A 14,184-nucleotide genomic window follows, 5' to 3' on the forward strand; every position below is an offset into this window, starting at 1 on the left:
AGAATGCTTCTCAAAACACAATTTAAGAACATTTTAACCGTATTTAAAGTAATTTAAGAAAACTGGAGGCGCTGGGGATCGATCCCAGTACCTCTCGTATGCTAAGCGAGCGCTCTACCATCTGAGCTACGCCCCCTTAAGAATGCTTCTCAAAACACGATTTAAGAACATTTTTACCGTATTTAAAGATATTTAAGAAAACTGGAGGCGCTGGGCATCGATCCCAGTACCTCTCGCATGTTAAGCGAGCGCTCTACCATCGGAGCTACGCTCCCTTGAGAATGCTTCTCAAAACACAATTTAAGAACATTTTTACCGTATTTAAAGAAATTTAAGAAAACTGGAGGCGCTGGGCATCGATCCCAGTACTTCTCGCATGCTAAGCGAGCGCTCTACCATCTGAGCTACGCCCCCTTGAGAACGCTTCTCAAAACACAATCTAAGAACATTTTTATTGTATTTAAAGAAATTTAAGAAAACTGGAGGCGCTGGGCATCGATCCCAGTACCTCTTGCATGCTAAGCGAGCGCTCTACCATCTGAGCTACGCCCCCTTAAGATTGCTTCTCAAAACACAATTTAAGAACATTTTAACCGTATTTAAAGTAATTTAAGAAAACTGGAGGCGCTGGGCATCGATCCCATTACCTCTCGCATGCTAAGCGAGCGCTCTACCATCTGAGCTACGCCCCCTTGAAAATGCTTCTGAAATATAATTTTAGATCATTTTTACCGTATTTAAAGAAATTTAAGAAAACTGGAGGCGCTGGGCATCGATCCCAGTACCTCTCGCATGCTAAGCGAGCGCTCTACCATCTGAGCTAGGCCCTCTTGAGAATGCTTCTCAAAACACAATTTAAGAACATTTTTACCGTATTTAAAGAAATTTAAGAAAACTGGAGGCGCTGGGCATCGATCCCAGTACCTCTCGCATGCTAAGCGAGCGCTCTACCATCTGAGCTACGCCCCCTTGAGAATGCTTCTCAAAACACAATTTAAGAACATTTTTACCGTATTTAAAGAAATTTAAGAAAACTGGAGGCGCTGGGTATCGATCCCATTACCTCTCGCATGCTAAGCGAGCGCTCTAACAAACACAATTTAAGAACATTTTAACCGTATTTAAAGAAATTTAAGAAAACTGGAGGCGCTGGGCATCGATCCCATTACCTCTCGCATGCTAAGCGAGCGCTCTACCATCTGAGCTACGCCCCCTTGAGAATGCTTCTCAAAACACAATTTAAGAACATTTTTACCGTATTTAAAGAAATTTAAGAAAACTGGAGGCGCTGGGCATCGATCCCAGTACCTCTCGCATGCAAAGCGAGCGCTCTACCAAACACAATTTAAGAACATTTTAACCGTATTTAAAGTAATTTAAGAAAACTGGAGGCGCTGGGCATCGATCCCAGTACCTCTCGCATGCTAAGCGAGCGCTCTACCAAACACAATTTAAGAACATTTTAACCGTATTTAAAGTAATTTAAGAAAACTGGAGGCGCTGGGCATCGATCCCATTACCTCTCGCATGCTAAGCGAGCGCTCTACCATCTGAGCTACGCCCCCTTGAGAATGCTTCTCAAAACACAATTTAAGAACATTTTTACCGTATTTAAAGTAATTTAAGAAAACTGGAGGCGCTGGGGATCGATCCCAGTACCTCTCGCATGCTAAGCGAGCGCTCTACCATCTGAGCTACGCCCCCTTGAGAATGCTTCTCAAAACACAATTTAAGAACATTTTAACCGTATTTAAAGTAATTTAAGAAAACTGGAGGCGCTGGGGATCGATCCCAGTACCTCTCGTATGCTAAGCGAGCGCTCTACCATCTGAGCTACGCCCCCTTGAGAATGCTTCTCAAAACACAATTTAAGAACATTTTTACCGTATTTAAAGAAATTTAAGAAAACTGGAGGCGCTGGGCATCGATCCCAGTACCTCTCGCATGCTAAGCGAGCGCTCTACCAAACACAATTTAAGAACATTTTTACCGTATTTAAAGTAATTTAAGAAAACTGGAGGCGCTGGGCATCGATCCCAGTACCTCTCGCATGCTAAGCGAGCGCTCTACCATCTGAGCTACGCCCCCTTGAGAATGCTTCTCAAAACACAATTTAAGAACATTTTTACCGTATTTAAAGAAATTTAATAAAACTGGAGGCGCTGGGGATCGATCCCAGTACCTCTCGCATGCTAAGCGAGCGCTCTACCAACTGAGCTACGCCCCCTTGAGAATGCTTCTCAAAACACAATTTAAGAACATTTTTACCATATTTAAAGAAATTTAAGAAAACTGGAGGCGCTGGGCATCGATCCCAGTACCTCTCGCATGCTAAGCGAGCGCTCTACCAAACACAATTTAAGAACATTTTAACCGTATTTAAAGTAATTTAAGAAAACTGGAGGCGCTGGGCATCGATCCCAGTACCTCTCGCATGCTAAGCGAGCGCTCTACCATCTGAGCTACGCCCCCTTGAGAATGCTTCTCAAAACACAATTTAAGAACATTTTTACCATATTTAAAGAAATTTAAGAAAACTGGAGGCGCTGGGCATCGATCCCAGTACCTCTCGCATGCTAAGCGAGCGCTCTACCAAACACAATTTAAGAACATTTTAACCGTATTTAAAGTAATTTAAGAAAACTGGAGTCGCTGGGCATCGATCCCATTACCTCTCGCATGCTAAGCGAGCGCTCTACCATCTGACCTACGCCCCCTTGAGAATGCTTCTCAAAACACAATTTAAGAACATTTTTACCGTATTTAAAGTAATTTAAGAAAACTGGAGGCGCTGGGGATCGATCCTAGTACCTCTCGCATGCTAAGCGAGCGCTCTACAATCTGAGCTACGCCCCCTTGAGAATGCTTCTCAAAACACAATTTAAGAACATTTTTACCGTATTTAAAGTAATTTAAGAAAACTGGAGGCGCTGGGGATCGATCCCAATACCTCTCGCATGCTAAGCGAGCGCTCTACCATCTGAGCTACGCCCCCTTGAGAATGCTTCTCAAAACACAATTTAAGAACATTTTTACCGTATTTAAAGTAATTTAAGAAAACTGGAGGCGCTGGGGATCGATCCCAGTACCTCTCGCATGTTAAGCGAGCGCTCTACCATCTGAGCTACGCCCCCTTGAGAATGCTTTTCAAAACACAATTTAAGAACATTTTTACCGTATTTAAAGAAATTTAAGAAAACTGGAGGCGCTGGGCATCGATCCCAGTACTTCTCGCATGCTAAGCGAGCGCTCTACCATCTGAGCTACGCCCCCTTGAGAATGCTTCTCAAAACACAATTTAAGAACATTTTTACCGTATTGAAAGTAATTTAAGAAAACTGGAGGCGCTGGGGATCGATCCCAGTACCTCTCGCATGCTAAGCGAGCGCTCTACCATCTGAGCTACGCCCCCTTGAGAATGCTTCTCAAAACACAATTTAAGAACATTTTAACCGTATTTAAAGTAATTTAAGAAAACTGGAGGCGCTGGGGATCGATCCCAGTACCTCTCGTATGCTAAGCGAGCGCTCTACCATCTGAGCTACGCCCCCTTAAGAATGCTTCTCAAAACACGATTTAAGAACATTTTTACCGTATTTAAAGATATTTAAGAAAACTGGAGGCGCTGGGCATCGATCCCAGTACCTCTCGCATGTTAAGCGAGCGCTCTACCATCTGAGCTACGCCCCCTTGAGAATGCTTCTCAAAACACAATTTAAGAACATTTTTACCGTATTTAAAGAAATTTAAGAAAACTGGCGGCGCTGGGCATCGATCCCAGTACTTCTCGCATGCTAAGCGAGCGCTCTACCATCTGAGCTACGCCCCCTTGAGAACGCTTCTCAAAACACAATCTAAGAACATTTTTATTGTATTTAAAGAAATTTAAGAAAACTGGAGGCGCTGGGCATCGATCCCAGTACCTCTTGCATGCTAAGCGAGCGCTCTACCATCTGAGCTACGCCCCCTTAAGATTGCTTCTCAAAACACAATTTAAGAACATTTTTACCGTATTTAAAGAAATTTAATAAAACTGGAGGCGCTGGGGATCGATCCCAGTACCTCTCGCATGCTAAGCGAGCGCTCTACCAAACACAATTTAAGAACATTTTAACCGTATTTAAAGTAATTTAAGAAAACTGGAGGCGCTGGGCATCGATCCCAGTACCTCTCGCATGCTAAGCGAGCGCTCTACCATCTGAGCTACGCCCCCTTGAGAATGCTTCTCAAAACACAATTTAAGAACATTTTTACCGTATTTAAAGTAATTTAAGAAAACTGGAGGCGCTGGGCATCAATCCCATTACCTCTCGCATGCTAAGCGAGCGCTCTACCATCTGAGCTACGCCCCCTTGAGAATGCTTCTCAAAACACAATTTAAGAACATTTTTACCGTATTTAAAGAAATTTAAGAAAACCGGAGGCACTAGGCAACGATCCCATTACCTCTCGCATGCTAAGCGAGCGCTCTACCATCTGAGCTACGCCCCCTTGAGAATGCTTCTCAAAACACAATTTAAGAACATTTTAACCGTATTTAAAGTAATTTAAGAAAACTGGAGGCGCTGGGCATCGATCCCATTACCTCTCGCATGCTAAGCGAGCGCTCTACCATCTGAGCTATGCCCCTTAAAAATGCTTCTGAAATATAATTTTAGATCATTTTTACCGTATTTAAAGAAATTTAAGAAAACTGGAGGCGCTGGGCATCGATCCCAGTACCTCTCGCATGCTAAGCGAGCGCTCTACCATCTGAGCTACGCCCCCTTGAGAATGCTTCTCAAAACACAATTTAAGAACATTTTTACCGTATTTAAAGAAATTTAAGAAAACCGGAGGCGCTGGGCATCGATCCCATTACCTCTCGCATGCTAAGCGAGCGCACTACCATCTGAGCTACGCCCCCTTGAAAATGCTTCTGAAATATAATTTTAGATCATTTTTACCGTATTTAAAGAAATTTAAGAAAACTGGAGGCGCTAGGCATCGATCCCACTACCTCTCGCATGCTAAGCGAGCGCTCTACCAAACACAATTTAAGAACATTTTAACCGTATTTAAAGTAATTTAAGAAAACTGGAGGCGCTGGGGATCGATCCCAGTACCTCTCGCATGCTAAGCGAGCGCTCTACCATCTGAGCTACGCCCCCTTGAGAATGCTTCTCAAAACACAATTTAAGAACATTTTTACCGTATTTAAAGAAATTTAATAAAACTGGAGGCGCTGGGGATCGATCCCAGTACCTCTCGCATGCTAAGCGAGCGCTCTACCATCTGAGCTACGCCCCCTTGAGAATGCTTCTCAAAACACAATTTAAGAACATTTTTACCGTATTTAAAGAAATTTAAGAAAACCGGAGGCGCTGGGCATCGATCCCATTACCTCTCGCATGCTTAGCGAGCGCACTACCATCTGAGCTACGCCCCCTTGAAAATGCTTCTGAAATATAATTTTAGATCATTTTTACCGTATTTAAAGAAATTTAAGAAAACTTTAGGCGCTGGGGATCGATCCCAGTACCTCTCGCATGCTAAGCGAGCGCTCTACCATCTGAGCTACGCCCCCTTGAGAATGCTTCTCAAAACAAAATTTAAGAACATTTTTACCATATTTAAAGAAATTTAAGAAAACTGGAGGCGCTGGGCATCGATCCCAGTACCTCTCGCATGCTAAGCGAGCGCTCTACCAAACACAATTTAAGAACATTTTAACCGTATCTAAAGTAATTTAAGAAAACTGGAGGCGCTGGGCATCGATCCCATTACCTCTCGCATGCTAAGCGAGCGCTCTACCATCTGAGCTACGCCCCCTTGAGAATGCTTCTCAAAACACAATTTAAGAACATTTTTACCGTATTTAAAGAAATTTAATAAAACTGGAGGCGCTGGGGATCGATCCCAGTACCTCTCGCATGCTAAGCGAGCACTCTACCATCTGAGCTACGCCCCCTTGAGAATGCTTCTCAAAACACAATTAAAGAACATTTTTACCGTATTTAAAGAAATTTAAGAAAACTGGAGGCGCTGGGCATCGATCCCAGTACCTCTCGCATGCTAAGCGAGCGCTCTACCAAACACAATTTAAGAACATTTTAACCGTATTTAAAGTAATTTAAGAAAACTGGAGGCGCTGGGCATCGATCCCAGTACCTCTCGCATGCTAAGCGAGCGCTCTACCATCTGAGCTACGCCCCCTTGAGAATGCTTCTCAAAACACAATTTAAGAACATTTTTACCGTATTTAAAGTAATTTAAGAAAACTGGAGGCGCTGGGCATCGATCCCATTACCTCTCGCATGCTAAGCGAGCGCTCTACCATCTGAGCTACGCCCCCTTGAGAATGCTTCTCAAAACACAATTTAAGAACATTTTTACCGTATTTAAAGAAATTTAATAAAACTGGAGGCGCTGGGGATCGATCCCATTACCTCTCGCATGCTAAGCGAGCGCTCTACCATCTGAGCTACGCCCCCTTGAGAATGCTTCTCAAAACACAATTTAAGAACATTTTTACCGTATTTAAAGAAATTTAATAAAACTGGAGGCGCTGGGGATCGATCCCAGTACCTCTCGCATGCTAAGCGAGCGCTCTACCATCTGAGCTACGCCCCCTTGAGAATGCTTCTCAAAACACAATTTAAGAACATTTTTACCGTATTTAAAGTAATTTAAGAAAACTGGAGGCGCTGGGCATCGATCCCATTACCTCTCGCATGCTAAGCGAGCGCTCTACCATCTGAGCTACGCCCCCTTGAGAATACTTCTCAAAACACAATTTAAGAACATTTTTACCGTATTTAAAGAAATTTAATAAAACTGGAGGCGCTGGGGATCGATCCCAGTACCTCTCGCATGCTAAGCGAGCGCTCTACCATCTGAGCTACGCCCCCTTGAGAATGCTTCTCAAAACACAATTTAAGAACATTTTTACCGTATTTAAAGAAATTTAAGAAAACTGGAGGCGCTGGGCATCGATCCCAGTACCTCTCGCATGCTAAGCGAGCGCTCTACCAAACACAATTTAAGAACATTTTTACCGTATTTAAAGAAATTTAATAAAACTGGAGGCGCTGGGGATCGATCCCAGTACCTCTCGCATGCTAAGCGAGCGCTCTACCATCTGAGCTACGCCCCCTTGAGAATGCTTCTCAAAACAAAATTTAAGAACATTTTTACCATATTTAAAGAAATTTAAGAAAACTGGAGGCGCTGGGCATCGATCCCAGTACCTCTCGCATGCTAAGCGAGCGCTCTACCAAACACAATTTAAGAACATTTTAACCGTATTTAAAGTAATTTAAGAAAACTGGAGGCGCTGGGCATCGATCCCAGTACCTCTCGCATGCTAAGCGAGCGCTCTACCATCTGAGCTACGCCCCCTTGAGAATGCTTCTCAAAACACAATTTAAGAACATTTTTACCGTATTTAAAGTAATTTAAGAAAACTGGAGGCGCTGGGCATCGCTCCTATTACCTCTCGCATGCTAAGCGAGCGCTCTACCATCTGAGCTACGCCCCCTTGAGAATGCTTCTCAAAACACAATTTAAGAACATTTTTACCGTATTTAAAGAAATTTAATAAAACTGGAGGCGCTGGGGATCGATCCCAGTACCTCTCGCATGCTAAGCGAGCGCTCTACCATCTGAGCTACGCCCCCTTGAGAATGCTTCTCAAAACACAATTTAAGAACATTTTTACCGTATTTAAAGAAATTTAAGAAAACCGGAGGCGCTGGGCATCGATCCCAGTACCTCTCGCATGCTAAGCGAGCGCTCTACCAAACACAATTTAAGAACATTTTAACCGTATTTAAAGTAATTTAAGAAAACTGGAGGCGCTGGGCATCGATCCCAGTACCTCTCGCATGCTAAGCGAGCGCTCTACCATCTGAGCTACGCCCCCTTGAGAATGCTTCTCAAAACACAATTTAAGAACATTTTTACCGTATTTAAAGAAATTTAAGAAAACCGGAGGCGCTGGGCATCGATCCCAGTACCTCTCGCATGCTAAGCGAGCGCTCTACCAAACACAATTTAAGAACATTTTAACCGTATTTAAAGTAATTTAAGAAAACTGGAGGCGCTGGGCATCGATCCCAGCACCTCTCACATGCTAAGCGAGCGCTCTACCATCTGAGCTACGCCCCCTTGAGAATGCTTCTCAAAACACAATTTAAGAACATTTTAACCGTATTTAAAGTAATTTAAGAAAACTGGAGGCGCTGGGCATCGATCCCAGTACCTCTCGCATGCTAAGCGAGCGCTCTACCATCTGAGCTTCGCCCCCTTGAGAATGCTTCTCAAAACACAATTTAAGAACATTTTTACCGTATTTAAAGAAATTTAAGAAAACTGGAGGCGCTGGGCATCGATCCCAGTACCTCTCGCATGCTAAGCGAGCGCTCTACCAAACACAATTTAAGAACATTTTAACCGTATTTAAAGTAATTTAAGAAAACTGGAGGCGCTGGGCATCGATCCCATTACCTCTCGCATGCTAAGCGAGCGCTCTACCATCTGAGCTACGCCCCCTTGAAAATGCTTCTGAAATATAATTTTAGATCATTTTTACCGTATTTAAAGAAATTTAAGAAAACTGGAGGCGCTGGGCATCGATCCCAGTACCTCTCGCATGCTAAGCGAGCGCACTACCATCTGAGCTACGCCCCCTTGAAAATGCGTCTCAAAATACAATTTAAGGACATTTTCACCGATTTAAAGAAATTTAAGAAAAATTGAGGTGCTGGGCATCAATCCCAGTACCTCTCGAATGCTAAGCGAGCGCACTACTATCTGAGCTACGCCCCCTTGAAAATGCTTCTGAAATATAATTTTAGATCATTTTTACCGTATTTAAAGAAATTTAAGAAAACTGGAGGCGCTGGGCATCGATCCCAGTACCTCTCGCATGCTAAGCGAGCGCACTACCATCTGAGCTACGCCCCCTTGAAAATGCTTCTGAAATATAATTTTAGATCATTTTTACCGTATTTAAAGAAATTTAAGAAAACTGGAGGCGCTGGGCATCTATCCCAGTACCTCTCGCATGCTAAGCGAGCTTTTTTTTATTTAAAATTTTTATTTTGTTACTTGCATTATTGCACAGTGTTAATATTTAAAACAAATTTAACAATTTAAACCTACGTACATCCAGAAATGTTATATATATGTGAAGCAGTGTTATTTAAAGCATTACACAATTGAAGTTAGAAACAACATGAAAAATAAATAAGCAAAATATCATTGATAAAAAATCCTCAGTTATAGAAAATAATAACTATTGCAAATACAACAAAATACACATTTCAATAAAGTACTTTAAATCTTAATGACCATAAGGATATCTCCAAGATTATTGACCCCTCATATGTTACGAAAAATATCTATTGCGGCCGTACAACCCGGCTTATGAAGGAGTAGCCATTGCACGCGGTACCGAGCCTCGGTTTTTATGAGAGCACGAAAACGGGAAAAAAGCGTACGCTTATTGGTGATCTTCTCTAAATTATAGAAACAACGGTTACTCCAAATGGCTTCTTTGGCGATAGCAGTTAATATGGAAGCGACCTCCCAATGCTCTTTAGAGGCCGCATTTTTAGGCATGAGTCCAAAGACAATAAATAGCTTCCACATGTCTTTTGCACCAACCAGCGTGTGCAGCGACAACACTGAAGAAAATAACCAATCGAGCCATACTTTCGTAACTTGACATTCCAAAAATAAATGCGAAACTGTCTCCTTTTCAAAGCCACATAGCGGGCACTGATCATCGTCTGTTATGCCGGCGCGAAATAGCCGCTGCTTGACCATGAACCCCATATGATACACTCGGAGACTCATACTTGACAAACGGGGACCCAACGTAGAATTGACAAGTGATGGAACCCGGAACTTCTGTAAAGGGCCCCCGAAGTAAGCCCGCCAACGTTCTTCACCATTCGATTCCGGAATCGGGTTTACGGCATTGAAAGTTTTGGAAATTGACGTAGATGTAATTTTGTCCAATTCCACAGAGATCCCTGTGTCCGCGACTAGCGCGAATTTTGGCCGTGTCTCAAGCTCGTAGACCTCTTTACTATTTATCACTCGATGTACCGCGGGAGGGAGAGAATCTTTGATCCTTTGAAAAATTTGCAACAACCGACGGCGACCGATTCCGGAATCCGCGGTCAACCCAAAAACGCTTCATCCGGAAGAAACCCCAGGATGACCTCGTAGCAAATATCTTTCAGGTAGACCACGCCACAAGAAGCAAGAAGACGCCGCTCAGCCAAAGAAATGTTCGTGATTAAAAGATTTGAGTTATAAAATAGGGGCTCCATAATAGGGTTGGTCAAAGGAACCAAGGTCCATCGCGTGAGAGCCAAGAACTCTTTCCAAGCCAATAACATTGATCCATGGCGTTTCGGGATAGCGCAAAGCAGACGACGTTCAATTCTAATCCGTAGCATTGAGAGACCCTGGCGAAGTCCGCCGCCATATTCGTCAAAGAACCGAGACGCAACGCATGCGACATGCGAAGGCTTGGACCCGGTAGCGAGCTGCAAACATTCCTTCAGACGAAGTACCTTCTGTTTGATCCGAAGATTGATTAATCCAAACCCGCCTTGACTCTTTTGGCGAGTTAAGGTTTCGTACGATATAGAATGTGGGCTATCCTTCCAAATAAAATCCAACATGAGCCGCTTAAAATCAGAGAACCAGCGGTCCGGTAAATCAAAAACCTCCAGTATATGCCACAATATCGACGCTCCTAACACGTTAATGATAATGACTTTCCCAAAAATGGTCAGACTACGACCCTTCCAAACGTGTAGGACATTTTTAAATTTTTCATATCGGCCCTTCCAGTTGATCGTGGCAACGACGTCATGGTCATAGCCCAAGGTCACGCCCAATACCTTTATTGAACGGGCGCTAATAACAAGCCCAGCCACAGTCTGGTCCGCGTGAAATCGCAAGGAGCCGAGCCAACAACCAGAACATTTTGCAAGATTGATGGCAGCTCCCGAAGACTGGCAATAAAGTTCAATATCCTCCAAAAGATAAGTAACATCCCTAGGCCCAGTGACGAGAATGGAAGTGTCATCAATATGTTGAAACACCACAGGGGACGGTGTTAAGTCCGTGAGCATTATCCGACATATACGTTTGTCCGTTTCGAGTAAGGCGCAAAAAGGTTCAGATGATAGAACGTACAGCAAAGGACTGAGCGGACACCCTTGACGAACCGAGCGGCTAATGACAAAAGAATCGGTAACATATCCATGAAGCTTAATAGCTGTCTTGGCGCCAACTAAAAACATCTGAATCCAAGCGCGGAAGCGTGCGCCGAAACCAAAGGCTTCTAAGATTGCAAATAGATACGGCCATTCCACCCGATCGAACGCTTTTAACAAATCGAGTTGAAGAAAAATCACTGGCCTATTTTCCATTTTTAAAAACTCCATGACATCAGACAGAAAACGGGGAGTATCGGAAATGGTACGCCCACGAATGCCACCAGTTTGATACAGTGACGTAATTAAAGGTAAAAGCGGCGAAACACGGCGAGTAAAAACCTTAGCAAGGAGTTTCCTATCGCCATTCAATAGGGTAATTGGCCTCCAATTTTTCAGAAGAGTCAAATCCCCCGATTTAGGCAACAAAACCACCATCCCTTCTCGCATGCTATTCGGCAAAAGGCCACGGGCTTCGCATTCGGCAACCAAGCGCATAAAGTCATCTTTAATTAGAGGGATAAAGAAACGCAGGGACTCATTGGTAAAGCCATCTCTACCGGGGGCCTTCCCTCCGGCCAAATTAGTTAACTCCGTGTAAATGTCGCTCCAGGTCACGACGGCTTCGCAGGAATCGCGGTCACCTTCAGTAAGCCTCCCTGAGATTAAATTCTTCAAATTGTCAGTAGCGGCTTGAGACGTAACGCCTCGTGTATACAACTCCGAATAAAAACGGAACACTTCCTCCCTTATTAACGCAGGATCTTTAATAATCGCCCCCGAAGGGAGAGTCAGAGAAGTCATTTGACGTTGACGCTGACGAAATTTCTCCAGCCGCAAAAAATACTGAGTGGGGCGTTCCCCCAAATCTCTCCACTCCAACCTCGAACGAACTAATGCACCCTGCAAATCGTTCTCTTCCATATCTCGTAATTTACTCGTTACCGCAGCTATTTCGTCTAAAATCGTATCAGTTTTTAATGGCGAATCTTGTAGGTCTCGAAGCCTATTTTGTAGGTCCGCCCATACAGCCCGCTTCATCAACGCTTTGTGACGCCCGTAAAAAATGCAGTACTCCCGTATTTTAACTTTTAAAGCATCATACCACTCAAAGATATCGGTTAAATAACAAGGCCAAGAATAACTATTTTTAACTGTCCGCTCGATGGCCGTGCAAAAAAGTGCGTCTTCTAAAAAAGTAGAATTAAAACTCCAAGTTCCGGGCCCCCTAAGAATACCACTAGGTTCAAAAATCAGAGAAACACCCTTATGGTCAGAGAAACTACAAAAAACATGCATACACTTTGAAATATTATATACGTCTGAATGTAAAGCAAAAAAATAATCAATTCGAGAACTCACAAAGTTACCAAAAACCACCCCCGATCGCGTATAATCGAATGTTTTTTTATGTCGCAACCGCCAAATGTCTACCAACGAGAGATAAGAGACCCAGCGATGAAGATTCGTCATTCCACTCACCGTAATCTTGGCAGGCGACCGCCGATCAAAAACTCGATAAACAATATCATTAAAATCACCGCCCAATAGCGGACGATTTAACACACGAACAATGGGAATTAAATTTTGCATAAAAATAGATCTATTGACCGCATCGGTTGGGGCATAAACAGAACCTAAATCAACTTTCTCGCCTTCAATTTCAGCGGAAATAAAAATATACCGGCCCTCGTTAGAACTTATCAAATTACATTCTTTAAAATCAAGTAACCGCGAAATACAAATTGCCACACCGCAAAACTTGGTGTCCAAGTTCAAGTCCACGTAGACCGCACCCGAAAAAAAAGTCCGAAAAGTACTTACATGAGACGCCTCCCAATGAGTCTCTTGCAACAACAACACATCATAATGCTTCGCCCACAAAACCAACTTTCGCATCTACTCTACATCGCGCAAACCGCCTACATTAATCGTCAGAATTTTCACCGGCATTTGGATTCAAATTAATTTGGGTCCATTGACCCGATGGCAACTTCTGAAATATCTTGTGCGGAGGACCTGTAGACGGATTAGTAGCTGAATCGGTGTCACCAGATGAGATCCGGTGCTTGGAGCCCCTTTGAGCTTCACCAGTCGGTTTGACGCGGCCCACTTGGTCGGCGCCCATTCCCTGAGACATCGGCGTTGCGTTAGGAGTGGCAATATGAACGTCTTCGTGTCCGGCACCCAATGAACCAGGACCATCGACGGCATCCTTACGACCCTCAGCGAATTGATCAATCGATCCCCCCGCGACAATGACAGGGGATTGTCCACGCTCCTGTCCCTTCATCTCCACTGAAGGTCGTTCCCAAGTAGGGCAATTACGCACAGCATGACCTTGTGTTTTACATTTACGGCAAATAAATTGAGGGCAATCCTTATATAAATGATCGGATGCTAGACACATATTACAGACTTTAACTTGCGATTCATGAGTGACACGGTAAGAATTTTCTCTATTTAAGACATCCGGAACTCGAAGACTGTAAGGTAACGCTGATTTACCTTCCGGGAGCGTCAAACGGACTGATCGGATACCACAATAGAACCCGGCTTTTTCCCGCCACGAAATCGTACCTCTGACTTCGCAGCCCATCATCGTCAACTTCGCCAGCAACGCCTCATCAGTAACATAATCCGGAAGGCCCAAAAAATTTGCCGTAACAGTTTTTTTGGTGACGCTCGAAATGGCATAAGTAATGCTGTCTACCTCCAACCCAGTGTCAATCGCATCATTAATCAAAGTTTCAGACGAAAATACCAAAATGTAGCCGCCCGTGGACGGAACAACAGATTTCACCGCATCCAAACCATATTGAATTTTCACCGCCTCCGCAACATCGTCAAACTTCGGTAATTTTCCTTCAAAATCCACAAAAACCGACCGTTTAATAATATCCATCCTGGATCAGAAGACCCAGGAGGGGAATCACCCGCAAGAAACCGAAACTAGATAAAAAGG

At 43.6% G+C, this 14,184-nt stretch overlaps 28 non-coding genes across 28 annotated transcripts; all 28 read right to left on the reverse strand.

Moving 5' to 3' along the window:
• Positions 1–63: 63 nt before the first annotated feature.
• Positions 64–136, reverse strand: TRNAA-AGC (transfer RNA alanine (anticodon AGC)). Its single transcript has one exon. It is a non-coding gene; the product is annotated as a tRNA-Ala (tRNA).
• Positions 137–341: 205 nt separating this feature from the next.
• On the reverse strand, positions 342–414 carry TRNAA-AGC (transfer RNA alanine (anticodon AGC)). Its single transcript has one exon. It is a non-coding gene; the product is annotated as a tRNA-Ala (tRNA).
• A 66-nt stretch (positions 415–480) lies between these two features.
• Positions 481–553, reverse strand: TRNAA-AGC (transfer RNA alanine (anticodon AGC)). The gene has a single exon. It is a non-coding gene; the product is annotated as a tRNA-Ala (tRNA).
• Positions 554–896: 343 nt separating this feature from the next.
• Positions 897–969, reverse strand: TRNAA-AGC (transfer RNA alanine (anticodon AGC)). The gene has a single exon. It is a non-coding gene; the product is annotated as a tRNA-Ala (tRNA).
• Positions 970–1,631: 662 nt separating this feature from the next.
• On the reverse strand, positions 1,632–1,704 carry TRNAA-AGC (transfer RNA alanine (anticodon AGC)). Its single transcript has one exon. It is a non-coding gene; the product is annotated as a tRNA-Ala (tRNA).
• Positions 1,705–1,770: 66 nt separating this feature from the next.
• TRNAA-AGC (transfer RNA alanine (anticodon AGC)) lies at positions 1,771–1,843 on the reverse strand. The gene has a single exon. It is a non-coding gene; the product is annotated as a tRNA-Ala (tRNA).
• Positions 1,844–2,015: 172 nt separating this feature from the next.
• Positions 2,016–2,088, reverse strand: TRNAA-AGC (transfer RNA alanine (anticodon AGC)). The gene has a single exon. It is a non-coding gene; the product is annotated as a tRNA-Ala (tRNA).
• A 66-nt stretch (positions 2,089–2,154) lies between these two features.
• On the reverse strand, positions 2,155–2,227 carry TRNAA-AGC (transfer RNA alanine (anticodon AGC)). The gene has a single exon. It is a non-coding gene; the product is annotated as a tRNA-Ala (tRNA).
• Positions 2,228–2,399: 172 nt separating this feature from the next.
• Positions 2,400–2,472, reverse strand: TRNAA-AGC (transfer RNA alanine (anticodon AGC)). The gene has a single exon. It is a non-coding gene; the product is annotated as a tRNA-Ala (tRNA).
• Positions 2,473–2,922: 450 nt separating this feature from the next.
• TRNAA-AGC (transfer RNA alanine (anticodon AGC)) lies at positions 2,923–2,995 on the reverse strand. The gene has a single exon. It is a non-coding gene; the product is annotated as a tRNA-Ala (tRNA).
• Positions 2,996–3,200: 205 nt separating this feature from the next.
• TRNAA-AGC (transfer RNA alanine (anticodon AGC)) lies at positions 3,201–3,273 on the reverse strand. Its single transcript has one exon. It is a non-coding gene; the product is annotated as a tRNA-Ala (tRNA).
• A 66-nt stretch (positions 3,274–3,339) lies between these two features.
• On the reverse strand, positions 3,340–3,412 carry TRNAA-AGC (transfer RNA alanine (anticodon AGC)). Its single transcript has one exon. It is a non-coding gene; the product is annotated as a tRNA-Ala (tRNA).
• Positions 3,413–3,478: 66 nt separating this feature from the next.
• TRNAA-AGC (transfer RNA alanine (anticodon AGC)) lies at positions 3,479–3,551 on the reverse strand. Its single transcript has one exon. It is a non-coding gene; the product is annotated as a tRNA-Ala (tRNA).
• Positions 3,552–3,895: 344 nt separating this feature from the next.
• Positions 3,896–3,968, reverse strand: TRNAA-AGC (transfer RNA alanine (anticodon AGC)). Its single transcript has one exon. It is a non-coding gene; the product is annotated as a tRNA-Ala (tRNA).
• A 172-nt stretch (positions 3,969–4,140) lies between these two features.
• On the reverse strand, positions 4,141–4,213 carry TRNAA-AGC (transfer RNA alanine (anticodon AGC)). The gene has a single exon. It is a non-coding gene; the product is annotated as a tRNA-Ala (tRNA).
• A 481-nt stretch (positions 4,214–4,694) lies between these two features.
• Positions 4,695–4,767, reverse strand: TRNAA-AGC (transfer RNA alanine (anticodon AGC)). Its single transcript has one exon. It is a non-coding gene; the product is annotated as a tRNA-Ala (tRNA).
• Positions 4,768–5,077: 310 nt separating this feature from the next.
• Positions 5,078–5,150, reverse strand: TRNAA-AGC (transfer RNA alanine (anticodon AGC)). The gene has a single exon. It is a non-coding gene; the product is annotated as a tRNA-Ala (tRNA).
• A 66-nt stretch (positions 5,151–5,216) lies between these two features.
• Positions 5,217–5,289, reverse strand: TRNAA-AGC (transfer RNA alanine (anticodon AGC)). Its single transcript has one exon. It is a non-coding gene; the product is annotated as a tRNA-Ala (tRNA).
• Positions 5,290–5,877: 588 nt separating this feature from the next.
• Positions 5,878–5,950, reverse strand: TRNAA-AGC (transfer RNA alanine (anticodon AGC)). The gene has a single exon. It is a non-coding gene; the product is annotated as a tRNA-Ala (tRNA).
• Positions 5,951–6,122: 172 nt separating this feature from the next.
• On the reverse strand, positions 6,123–6,195 carry TRNAA-AGC (transfer RNA alanine (anticodon AGC)). Its single transcript has one exon. It is a non-coding gene; the product is annotated as a tRNA-Ala (tRNA).
• Positions 6,196–6,400: 205 nt separating this feature from the next.
• Positions 6,401–6,473, reverse strand: TRNAA-AGC (transfer RNA alanine (anticodon AGC)). The gene has a single exon. It is a non-coding gene; the product is annotated as a tRNA-Ala (tRNA).
• Positions 6,474–6,539: 66 nt separating this feature from the next.
• Positions 6,540–6,612, reverse strand: TRNAA-AGC (transfer RNA alanine (anticodon AGC)). Its single transcript has one exon. It is a non-coding gene; the product is annotated as a tRNA-Ala (tRNA).
• Positions 6,613–6,817: 205 nt separating this feature from the next.
• Positions 6,818–6,890, reverse strand: TRNAA-AGC (transfer RNA alanine (anticodon AGC)). The gene has a single exon. It is a non-coding gene; the product is annotated as a tRNA-Ala (tRNA).
• Positions 6,891–7,062: 172 nt separating this feature from the next.
• TRNAA-AGC (transfer RNA alanine (anticodon AGC)) lies at positions 7,063–7,135 on the reverse strand. Its single transcript has one exon. It is a non-coding gene; the product is annotated as a tRNA-Ala (tRNA).
• A 172-nt stretch (positions 7,136–7,307) lies between these two features.
• TRNAA-AGC (transfer RNA alanine (anticodon AGC)) lies at positions 7,308–7,380 on the reverse strand. Its single transcript has one exon. It is a non-coding gene; the product is annotated as a tRNA-Ala (tRNA).
• Positions 7,381–7,585: 205 nt separating this feature from the next.
• Positions 7,586–7,658, reverse strand: TRNAA-AGC (transfer RNA alanine (anticodon AGC)). The gene has a single exon. It is a non-coding gene; the product is annotated as a tRNA-Ala (tRNA).
• A 172-nt stretch (positions 7,659–7,830) lies between these two features.
• Positions 7,831–7,903, reverse strand: TRNAA-AGC (transfer RNA alanine (anticodon AGC)). The gene has a single exon. It is a non-coding gene; the product is annotated as a tRNA-Ala (tRNA).
• Positions 7,904–8,075: 172 nt separating this feature from the next.
• Positions 8,076–8,148, reverse strand: TRNAA-AGC (transfer RNA alanine (anticodon AGC)). Its single transcript has one exon. It is a non-coding gene; the product is annotated as a tRNA-Ala (tRNA).
• Positions 8,149–14,184: the final 6,036 nt, after the last annotated feature.

The sequence above is a fragment of the Leiobunum rupestre genome, chromosome 10 (assembly GCF_980474605.1).
Source record: "Leiobunum rupestre chromosome 10, qqLeiRupe1.1.hap1, whole genome shotgun sequence".
NCBI lineage: Eukaryota > Metazoa > Arthropoda > Arachnida > Opiliones > Sclerosomatidae > Leiobunum > Leiobunum rupestre.